The following is a 12,404-nucleotide window of genomic DNA, read 5'->3' as shown; positions in this document are numbered from 1 at the left end:
TCCTTGACCTTTGTTCCCAGTTGAAAGGTCAGTTTGTGGCAAGAGTGACTGGGCAAATTTCATAATAAGTAACAGAGCAAACTGGTTTTATATATACTGTCCAGCCTCAATGCTACAAGTGCTCTGGCTTGATTTTATAGCTGTAAGCTGTATCCATTGAAATTGGAGCTCCCTGTACAGACAGTGTCTATGAATGTGTAATAACAGGGGAAAGTGATATTTTTTGAAGGGGTACTGCCATTGTAACACACATCTGTTTTATTTTTTTTTCTATATATTGTTATAAATAGCACCAGAATACCTGAAAAAATAGATTTTTGTTTTGTTCTACTCTGTTCACTTTGTACTCCTTTGAGCACTTTTGTAATGAACTTCAGATTACAGCCTTATTTATTTTCCCCTGCAGTTTATGTAGGCTTTTTATGCAGCCACAGAGCACAGAAAAACTTTTTCGAGGAGGAAAACATGGACTGTGAAATCACCAAAATTGACAGCGGAGAAGGGCTACCTCAAACTCCCTCTTCTGCAGTGTCTGATTTTGAGTTGAAGGGGTCCCTTTTAGAGAGGATGCAGGCACCGATCATTTTTGATAACTGATCTCAACTTTCAGTTCTGAGAAAAGAGTGAAACACCGAAGTCTAGATCTGGGGTCAGAGAGTCGTATTGTTTTGTAGCATGTGTATTGCTGAACTGAACTGTGTGCTGCACGGCTGCCTCAAGGTCTCCCTGACATGACCGAGCTCAGAAGGACAGTGCAGTTGACAAGCAGGCCTCTGTGGCCTTTTACTTCAATCAAACGTGTGCCACAACCCCCTGCCGCGCTTGCTCCAAATGCTTGGTGACAGTCGCAGGATCCAGCACAAAGGTTACGTGATCTTTGACTTGTTTGTGATCTTTGGGGAGAGTCGTTGCCAGACTTGTGGGATAATTCCATTTATTTCCCAGGACCAGGGTCCTTCAACCAAAGGATAAGCGTGGACCAGAAAAAGTCCGTCTCAAGCTGGGCAGTGAACGTTATACTTTCAGGATTTGGGAGCTCATTCTGTGCTTAGCAACTCAGCAAGTGGAGCTAGACGAGGCAACCAACTACAAAGGTAGCTGAGTTCTGGGTAAGTGTTAGCTATAGGGGCCAAGTCTGTTGCCCCTTTCTCCATGGCTTTAGTGTGGCCTGTGCTGGCCAAGTGGCTCTGTTGTTCAAGGGGGAGAGTGAAGAGCTTGCACAACCCATTTTGAGAGCTCAGCAGCAGATCCCTGTGTGCTGGCAGATAGTGTTGAGAGGTGACAGGATGTATCTTATCCATCCCCGTATCCAGACTTGAGCCTCGGGGATGTAGCACTGTATTCTGGGGAGAGGGACGCAGTTCTTCTTCTCCTGCCCAGACCTGTACATCTCTCCAGGAGGTAGCACAGCTTACCTGGGATTAGTTTTGAGGAGTGGGTTTGCCCTTCAGGACCCAACTAAATCAGACACTGCACAGGGATGCCCAATGGAAAACTCACTGACTACTGAGGGGTGACATTCTTTGCATGGTGTTATCAATGTGTAACGATGATGACTTTTTCAGTTAGTGGTTTGTTTTTTTAAAGATCTGAAAAAAGTGGAATGGACAGACTTGGCATTTTTGAAGTGAACAGCTTTGCTGGTTTGATCTGAAACCGCTTTGCATTGTGAAATTTCCTTGAAAGTCATTGAAAAATACCATTTAACATCTACCCCCCGCCCCATGAGCCATTTCAATTGACTTAAAATGAAATGCCCTGACTTGTTATTTCCCTGAAAATTGGGTTTTGTTCCAAATAAAATTAAAAAAAAAAAGAGTGAAACCTGCCAGTGAATGGGATGGGGGGAGGAGGGGGACCTCAGCAGTCCCCCAGCCTCCTTCCTTCCAACAACAGCAAGAGAATGAGGTAAAGGCATTTCTGGATCCACTACTAAAAGCAAAGAGAATCCTTCTAACTCCTCCTGAAAACCACTTCTTCAGCCTGCTGCATAGAGCCTTCCTTAGGCAGGGTCATAAGGTGGTTTACACATGCATGCATGTTGTATTGAACATGGGATTGTCTGTAGACATGTGTTTGCCACACCCCTGCAGGAAATAATTTTGCCCCAGGAGGGAGGATAAGAGCAGTGCTCATTGAAGACGGGCAAGAGCCAGCCCTGCCCGTCTAAAGATCCCGGAGGGGGAAAAAAGTCTCCCCTATAGTGAGGACTGCCTACAAACCTTCCAAATACAAAAGTCTGAATGGAGCTTCCCCTTTGAAATGGGGAAAATGTCTCTTACTGAAGGGAGGTCTAAAAATAGGCACATTCTCAACAAAACATTTAAAGATGTTTAAAATGAAAAAGCAACAAAGGATTTAGAACATATGACTCATTAAATTATAGGGCTAGCGTTTAAAAAAAAAAAGAAAAAACCAAAACAACAAAAACTCTCCACTGAAATCCATTGTAAAAATTACAAAAAACTCTGCTCAGATTTTGATTTGCCTGGTAGTGGCCTGTTCAGAGAGCAGAGGTCTCATTTACCTGGCATAGCAAGAGCCTGAGGCATTCTTTCTTTTTTATTGCATAATGTGCCAAGGCCTTCTCTATACAGAGAGAATAATAAAATCGCCCATCTCAAAGGCAGAGCATTTGAAATGTTTCTCTCATCCCTAGAGCAATATTGCCACAGTTTGAGATTACAACCTCTTGTGAGATCTCACGAGATGTTGAACCTACTCACTGTAGTGAATGGTGGAAGGTTATAGTGGACCCCACAGTATATTCTTTTAGGCCTAAGTTACAAATATTCATACTCACAGTTGATAGCGAGCAAGTTGTTATGGGGCTTGTCATAGTTACCCATGGTTTTATCTTGCTAAAATAATGTACTAATAATGTAGTGATTGGTCTCAAATGGTGTCTGGACTGGAAAAGTTTATCAAAGGGAGTTGCAAAAGTTAACAGATTCTATTATGCAGAAAGCAAGGTAGAGATGCACTTTATAGACTAACTGAATTAGAAATGCCTACACTTTTGTGAGCACCTGCTCATAGACACTGACACATCTGTCAGCCAGTTAGGTTATAAGATGCATCTCTACCATGCCTTTTGCCTGATTTTGGACTAACGTGGCTGACTTCCTCTCTCTGCTCATAGACTCTATTATGAGCTCCACTGAGGGCGAACCCCATAGAAAACATGATAAACCTTGAATCAACGTCTTGGACTTTGAGACAGCAAGATGGGATGGATTTGTGCCAAAGCTATGCTTGGATTTGATGTTTGCAGCCAGCTTCAATCTCTTTAATAGGCTGAATTGAAACCTTGGAACCAAATGCTGGTGGGAATGGAGATATGAATCTGCTAGAAGTTTTGTAGTTTGGACCCATTTCTAGGTAGTGCACACTCTACCTTCCACCAATGTCCTAAGCACTAATACCACTGGATAATTTATATCTGACCCTGAAACCTTTCTTCAGGATGGTTGGTCTGTGAGTAATCAAATCAATGGAGCTTCTAAGGGAGGAGGGCAAAGGCAGCAGATTTGGGCCATTAAGTATCTTGGCCAGGCATGGCTCCCAGCTTATCCCACAAAGCAAGTGAGGTGGCAGTTAACTTTTTCCCCAAACTCCCAGTGATTTTTTTTTTCATATGATTCATTTTTTCCCCCTGCCCCAAATAACCAGCCCATCAATTAATCAATTTAATGAGCTGGCAAACACAATAAACAGTGTGCAGAAGGATTTCAAATCCCCAAGCAAAAGCCCACTCACTAATTATTAAATCTATCTCCTTAGCTCTCAAATTTGCTAATTAAACTTTAGAATAAATCATCCAATATGAAAAGGAAATAAAGGATCAAACAAGGTAAGAACAACTTTCCTCTGGGATAATTAACTGTCATTAGAAGGGTATGAACATCCAGGCTGGGAAGCAATTGTTTTAGAGGTGCAAAGTGTTTTTAATTAGGAATAATGGGATGAAATTGAGCAAAAAGAAAATTTAGGCTGAAAGTTGAAAAACTTCTCTTTGTGAGACCTATTAGTGTGTGAAGTATTAGGGAACTCTCTCTAAAGAATGTTAGCACTTACACTTCTCGGGACATTTAAAACTGGATTAGACAGAGAACTAGAAACAAAATATACTTAAGGGAACAATTATGAGCTGGGAGGTTAATCACCAAGATGGACCTTATGGATTGCTTCCACTTTTAATTTCTCTGGGCAGACTTAATTGAGCAAAACACCCACTGATTTGATCATTTAAAAGCCTCTATAGCTCGACCCGGTGAATCTGGAGAATCATAACACATTGATTATAAGAGGGAGACATTATAGGAAATGGAAATGGGTGTCAAAGATATGTCCCACGGGCTGCATCCGGCCAATAGAGCCACATCATCTGACCCCTGGTACTGGCCCTGGGTCTTGTGGCCGATGCTGGACTGGCCTCCTGCGCAGGGCCCTCTACGCACGGTGCCTGCTCGGGGACCAGCGCTGCATGTGGAACCTGCCTGGGGCCAGTCTAGGACCACCCCGCCAGTGGCTCCTGTCCTGGACGGGCCAGAGTAGGAGCTTGATCTGGCATGCAGGGAGGAAAGGAGGTTCATGGGCTCAGTCTGGCCCCTCGGGTCAGCTCCACACCATTCATCTGACCTGTTAGCTGTTCCTGTGTCACTCACTGGATCCGCGGGACCAGATGAGTTTATCATCCTTGGCTTAATGCATTGTTGCATGGGTTTGATTTAGCTGCCCCGCAGCCCCTGCCCAATTGCTCTGGTGTCATGGAGCAGTGATTCAATCCTGTGTGGCAAATGCTGCCAGTCTTGGAGCATGCCGGCAGCCTTGTTAAACAACAGCTCCTGAGGCTATGCCTCAGCCTGCTCATCTGGCCAGGGAGCCATAGCGTTGCATGGCTTGTGCTTTTCCGGTGAAAGAGGAGCTTCAAAGCATGGGCAGGTATCAAAACAAAACCTCCTACTGTGTCAATCCAGCCATGGGTTTCCTGAGCCTCTTCTCCTTAAGTGGGGGTGGTACTCAATATTTGATTAACAGGTTTGACTGATGTACAGCATGTCAATGACAAGTGACATCAAATGATAATCCACTTGTTATTAAAGTGATGGCTCAGTGCTGACAGTGACAACTGTCACCAATTACCCGCAGGCAGTTAGGCATGTCTGTGACAACAACTTTCCCTGCCTTTAATAATTTTTCCCTGTGTTACTTTGTCACATTAGTATTATATTGTCTCTTGCTATATCATTTTCGGAAACATAATGCAAATGACATACTTGTGATTTCTGAAACAACCATCCCCTTTCAGAAAAACACACATTTCCACAATGTGCACTTCATGCACTATTGTTCTGAGCATGGGTCCTTATATGTGAATGAAAATAGCCATTAATATTTATTCTGACAAACCAGATAATACCTTGGCACAGTCAGTAATATATAGTATAAAAAACACACAGTAAAAAAAAGAGGTAGGGGCCAGTTTCTGATTTCAATTATGTGAACATAAATTAGGCGTCACTGGGGATCCTTTGGATTTATGTTGGGGTAATTGAGATTAGAAGCTGATCTGTGCACAGTTTAAAAGGAGTATATAACTCTAATTGGTTTTCCAATTACTGTTTTCAAACCATGACAAGGCAGATGGTTTTGCTACTAAACGGAAGATTTTTTGGTAAAATATCTCCAAGAACTTGTGGGAAGAAAATTAGCCAAAGGGAGGAAATCATGCTCTATAAGCTGATCCTACATATAATGCGCTCGTTCCTATATGCTTTATTCATGCAAGCAGCCCCACTGATGTTAATGGGGCTCTGTGTAAGGCCAGCTGGCCTTTTCCCTTGAAGAGTTAACTAAAAAGCAATGAAAAAAAAAAATGAAAAGGGATGGATCAAAACCCTACCTCCATGTAAAACATAATGAAAATGAGGATGGCCCTTAGCCCAGTTAATCAGTTCTCAGTATCATTAAGTGTTCTGGTTGGATATGGAAATGTGTAACACCTAATACAGATGACTAGTTTCACAGTTTTTTTAGGGGCTGGAAGGGACCTTACAGATCATTGGCTCCAGCCTCCTTGCACTTGGGCCGGGATGAGATGACCCAGCAAGATGGGCATCAAGATGCTTTTCGAAGATCATCAGGGTGGGTGACTGTACCGCCTCTGGGTGGGAACCTGTTCCAAACCCTCAGTACTCAACTTGTAAATAAGCTTTTTCTTATGTCTAGTCTGAAGCTCTGAAGAAATCCCCTCCCCTTAGTTGTTGGATGGTGTCCTGGCCTATATGTGAGGGGTAGTAAAATCATCCCAGCACTTCTACACAGCCTCTAAAGCTGCGGTTCTCAACCTTTTTAGACTCAAGGCACACTTCAGAAAATGCCAGCTGTTAGCTTTTATTCATTTTTTGACTATGGAAAAATACTAGACCAATTTTTTTCTTGCTGCAAAGAACTCAGAAAGACTACAACAGGTCAGAATGTTCTTGACACTGTGGATTCATACTTGCAATCTCTGGGTTTATCTTGTGAATCATGTGTAGGTGTTTGCAAGCCTAACAGTGCTAATATTGTGAGGAACCCTGTGGCACCCTTTCAAAGGAGCTTGCGGCACCCTGGCTGAGAATCATTGCTCTCAGCTTTAATGGCTGGAGTGGGCCGAAGGTAGCAGAGCTTTGGTTCCCCCCTTCCCATGAATCAGGCAGCGCAGCTGCATTTGCTCAGGGAGTAATAATGGTCAGGGTCAGGGACTGATTACTAGTTCCCTGGAGCAAGTGGGGAGCAGAGGGAGAGGCAGTAATGATGATCAGGGTCCATCCCTGCTGGTGCTCGCTGGGTTTATAAACTCTTCCGCTGTAAATGTTGGAAATGCTGCGTGGTTCATTGACTTGGTGAAAGGGGATAGGAAGGATTTTATGCCAGGAGAGTACCATGCTGGCAGGATACAAATTAAATGCCTCATTCACAAGGCTGCATGGTTTTTGCTCAGCTTAACATTCATGTGATTGTACAAGTGTCATATCAGCTGCCGGAGAGCTCTCCATATTGTTTCCTGAATGCACTGTAGACAATCCTAATTGACTCGAGCGGTGAGGCTTCCATTGGAAACCCCCACACTCCCCACTAGAAAGTTTCTCCAGATATTCAGCCTCAATAGCCTTAATGTCATCCCACCTGTGGCACTCTGATCTGGCATGTTTTTGGATCATAGCTGTGCAGGGGTGCAGGAACAGGAACTGCTGTGCACATAAGGAGCTGTTGGCTTTGCCAAGTGAGCCACACATGTGCATTCCCATTAAGAATGACACTACCTTGTTGCAGGGGTGTAGGTTGTAGCCGTGTTGGTCTAAGGACATAGGCAGACAAGGTTCTTTGGGTGAATCTGATATCTTTTATTAGACCAACTTAAATAGTTGGAAAAAAATATTAAGGAAGTTTTCGGGCTCAAAAACCCTTCATCAGGCTAAGGAAGTTTCAGCAGTTGGTGTATACTCTTCCTGGATGGAATGAAAAGTAAAGAAGTCAGGCTGGGCTGGTATGCATACAAGACAGGCAGTCAGTGAAAATGTAGATTGAGGAGTCAATGGGTGAGAGAGAGGCTGGGGGGGAAGAGAGAAGTGGGGAAATCAATTGACTGTGGAGTGGTTTCCAATGGAAGCCTCACCACTCGAGCCGATTAGGATTGTCTGCAGTGCATTCAGGAACGAATATGGAGAGCTCTCTGGCAGCTGATATGACACTTGTACAATCACATGAATGTTAAGCTGAGCAAAAACCTTGTGAACGAGGCATTTAATTTGTATCCTGCCAGCATGGTACTTTCCTGGCATAAAATCCTTCACCAAGTCAGTGGTACTATGGGCACCAAAATGGCCCCACAGTATGCCAAGCTTTTTATGGGCCACCTGGAAGAAGACTTCCTCAAAAACTGCACCATCAAGCCCTTGCTATACTTAAGATATATCAATGGCATCTTCATCATTTGGACTGAAAACCTACAATCTCTGATCGAGTTCCATCAAAAATTCAACAGTCACCATCCCTCCATCCGACTTTCTCTAGAATACTCCAGCACCAGCATCTCCTCTTTAGACACGATGATCAGTATCCAGAATGATAAAATGCAGACCACGTTACACAAGAAACCCACAGACCAACATACATATCTGCACAGAACCAGCAATCACCCTAAACACACCAAAAAAGCTGTGATATACAGCCAAGCCCTCCGATATCACTGAATTTGCACTGAGGAGAACACCCGGGATTGCCACCTCACCAATCTTAAAAAGGCTTTCACCCAACAAGGACACTCCTCCAGAGAGAGAGAGATTGCACGTTTGAAAGAGCCACCTGGATACCACGTGAAGAACTGCTGCAGTACAGAAGAAAACCCCCCACAAATCGCACACTGCTGGTTATGACGTATCACCCGTCCTTTGAACCTGTACGGAAAATCCTCAAACAATTGCAACCCATACTAGAAAGAGACCCTATTCTTAAAGAGATCTTCCCAGAGCCACCCATCATAGCCTTCAAACAAGCACCGAACCTCGCCAACCTCATCACCAGAAGCAAACTTCCTCAAGCCCAGAACACACTGAACAGATTCAGACTGTGCCATGACAAGAAATGCAAAACCTGCCAACATATCTCCACCACCCCCCACTATTACTACACCCCACAACAGAGCCATCAGCATTCCTGGATCTTACAGCTGCACCTCCAGAAATGTAATACATCTCATCCAATGCACCAAATGCCCCGATGGAAAATACGTAGGAGAGACCAAACAACAACTGCGCACCAGAATGAACGCACACCGGAAATCTACCAAAGACAGGAGTACCCAATGACGTGGGGGCACATTTCTCACAAGGAAAGCACTCTCTGCAATCTCTGTCCTGATCCTCAAAGGAAACTTGCAAAACACTTCCAGAGACGAGCCTACGAACTCCACTTCATCAACCTCCTGGATACTAAAAATCATGGACTGAATATAGACATTGGATTTATGACACATTATAACCTGCCTGACATCTGACTCCCCAGGTATCTCTCCACTTTCATCCCCCTTCTCTCTCTTTCCGCTCCCCTCCCCAGCCTGTCTCACCCATTGACTCCTCAATCTACATTTTCACTGACTACCTGTCTTGTATGCAGCCCAGCCCAGCCGCTGGCTTCTTTACTTTTCATTCCATCCAGGAAGAGCACACACACCAACTGCTGAAACTTCCTTAGCCTGATGAAAGGTTTTTGAGCCCGAAAGCTTGCTTAATAATTTTTTCCAACTATTTAAGTTGGTCTAATAAAAAATATCAGATTCACCCAAAGAACCTTGACTACCTTGTTGAACACCTTCCATGAGGAAGGCAACTAAAAGAAAGAGAAACAGCAACTAAATCCCATTAGAGTGACCATGTCAGCACCATGCAGGGAGAGCACCTTCTGCTTTGCATTTGCAGAAAGGCATTGCGGAGGGAAAAGGGTTTCTTTTTGTCTTGTGGGAAGCCACAAGTGTTAAGCATGGAAGCTGAGGGGTGCAGAGAAAATAGCCTCTGAACACGCCATAAAACCTGGGAGCCTATTATAAACTGCTGATTGGCTGGTGGCATCAGTGATTTGTGATAATTTAGCAAAACAGTTAGCTCCTTTGCCTTCATCAGTATCTAGTATATTGAAACAGAGAGGGAAAGGGAGAGAGAGCTGGCACTGCAGGGAACTGGCAGTATAGTGGTACCCTGTTGCCTGTGTTTAAACAAATACATACATACCTCTTCATTCCTGAATTTTGTCATGTTTAGATGTGACCTGTTGTAGTCTTTCTGAGCTCTTTGCAACAGCAACAAAAAAATGGATCCATTTTTTTTTCTTTCTGTTTGTTCATAAAAAGCTGCATTCATTTACTTCAGCCATCACGAGCTACGAAGGGCAGTGAATTTCATGGTGGGTTAGGTCCAAGTTATTTAGTATTTGGGTGTTAATAACTGAAAAGTTACTCATGTGCAAAGTGTCTGGCTTTGCTCATGTCCTCTGCCAGTCGTGTGTTGAATTTGTGAGTAGATTTAGAGTGGGAGAGAGGATAGTCTGCTGTTTTGCCTGGGATTCAGCACACCTGGGTTCAATGTCTTGCTCTGCTACTAATGCTCTGTGTGACCTTGGGTAAGTCATTTAGGCCCGGATCATCATTGCTGAGGCAAAACTCTGGCTTCAGTCACTTGCTTGTAAAATGGCACTGCCTACCTTACACAAGGGTGCGGTGAAGAAAAATACAGTAATGATGGTGATAGTATGCTTATGGGGCCCTACAAACAGCTGGGAGAGAGAACCTCTAGTTAATATGCCGCAGTGAAGGTCCTAGATGCTGTATATTTGAGGTCTTATGAATAAAGTGATTCTCATAGGGTGGGGCCCCATATTTACTGTATTTCCCCAATTTTGAGACCACTCATGCTCAAATTACCAAATATGTATTTTCTCTCTCTGGAGATCCAGCTGGACTGTTTCCTCCATTATCATTAGGCCACATCAGCCCTTCAGTGACCCCGGGACAACCCAGATGGCTGCCACCTGACACTGATTGCCTCCAGTGGCCTTGCACTGGTGCAGCTGATGGGGACATACTATAGAAGTGATATATTAGCCAAGAAAAAAATGCAGCTGGTTCTGCTTGAACTGCTTTGATTCTGTAGGATGAATGCTGAAAAGAAATTTAAGAATATATATTTGTCAATGAAGCAAATAGATCTGCTAGCTCCGAATTTCTTTCCAGGATAGAACAGTGCCTTTAACATTTTGATATTTTTAACATGTCTGTGCTCACGGAGAGGTATACGTTTGTCTCTGGGAAGAACCACACATTGCAAAAGGAAAATAAGCTGTGCAAGGGAGGAGTTTGACATGGCAATCTCATTTTGACAGCATCGGTTATAGAGCTGGAACCCTGTTTTCACTCAGTGCGTGTGTGTGTGTAACTACCACTGTGGAGGCTCAGTCATTCTGGGGACTCTGGACAGTGTCTCAATACAAGTAATTATCATAAATTGCAATCCAGTTGCAATAGGTTTAGTGTCTCGCCTCCATTTGATTTGCCTTCCAATTAGGGAACAGGAGGAATTTTGGCCTCATGCAAGATGTATATCCATTTACTGGCAGGATAAGAGATCCTTTTAATTGAATCTGTGCTTCAGTCTCTGGTCACTGGTCAGGAGATGCAACTTTTCATTCTTTCACCCCTGCCAAGGTCTTGTTTAGTGAGAGCACCTTGTAGAAACAGATATGAACTGGTCCTACCATCATGGATGTGTTTTAATTCAGCCTATCAGTCCTATTAACTGTGGTGGAACCACTCATTTATGTTCAGTTACTCACTTGCACAGCTGCTTAAAAGATTGGGGGGATTTTGAAGAACATTGTGTACAAAAGAGAATGTCAGCCGAGTGCTGCTTATGCATTTACTCTGCAGTTGTACTAGTGGTTTACAGGAGATTTAATTAGGGCAGCATTTATGCACTCTATGGTAAGTACTATAAGTACTCTGTGCAGGCAGTACTAATGAGGGGGCCATGCCCATGAGCAGTATTAATGAGGGGGCAGCAGCTTGGACCCCAGCTGGGACTTTGGAGAACTAGCTCCAGGTTCCCACTGTGCCACAGACTTCTTGTGTGAGCTGAGGCGAGTCACTTGGCCTGTCTGTGCCCTGTCTCCCTTCTGTAAAATGGGTATAATAGTTCGTATCTCCCTTCTTTAAAATGGGCATAATAGTTAGATTGACTAGTTGGATTATAGCCTGCTGAGTGACTACAATTAGCTGGAGACAGCCATGAAAATGGATTAGGACTGAGCCAGAGATCAGCGCTTGGCAAATCACGAGGCTTGCCGTCTAAATGCTCATCCGCAAGAGCCAATTTCTCACACCTTACCATCAACTGAGCTGCCTTCCTACCACGGGATGACTGCAAGTGCTTTACTTTCCTCATAATGCCACTCTGGTGCCTACATGTTTCCTTCCTCCTGGAAGAGGTAGGGGGAGAAAAGAGGATGGTGCTTGGATGGGGCCACACCGGTGTCTGAGGGGGGAGGCAGGGGGTGCAGAGGGAGCGCCCAGGGCCGGTTGTCAGTCGATGGAGCGGGTAAAATGGGGAGCATGAAGCTGTCCCCACTCAGTCCTACATTGGGGGCTCAGTGCACTCCCTCCCTCAGCTGGCTTCTGGCCTCGGCTGCCTTTTTTCCCCCGTGGCAAATGCTTCTCGGGGGGTGACCACCTTCCTCCTGGCGGCACCCCTGTCTCTGCCACCGGGTCCAACCTCCCTCCCTCCTCCCAGCTCCCTCCCCCTGCCCGAGCCCGGCCGCCGCGGGAGGGAGCAGGGGGCTGAGGCCGGGGAGGGGAGCGGAGCGTCGGCCAA

General features: G+C 44.6%; 1 protein-coding gene across 1 annotated transcript in view; it reads left to right on the top strand.

Moving 5' to 3' along the window:
- Positions 1 to 964: 964 nt before the first annotated feature.
- Positions 965 to 12,404, top strand: part of CALN1 (calneuron 1) — a 193,441-nt gene continuing 182,001 nt past the window's right edge. The window contains exon 1 of the mRNA XM_006033270.2: positions 965 to 1,109. The gene's annotated coding sequence lies outside the window, so the exon portion shown is untranslated. The remainder of the gene's footprint in view (positions 1,110 to 12,404) is intronic.

Source organism: Alligator sinensis, unplaced genomic scaffold, assembly GCF_000455745.1.
Source record: "Alligator sinensis unplaced genomic scaffold, ASM45574v1 scaffold1227_1, whole genome shotgun sequence".
Taxonomy (NCBI): domain Eukaryota; kingdom Metazoa; phylum Chordata; order Crocodylia; family Alligatoridae; genus Alligator; species Alligator sinensis.
This window is presented reverse-complemented; position numbering and strand designations above follow the sequence as displayed.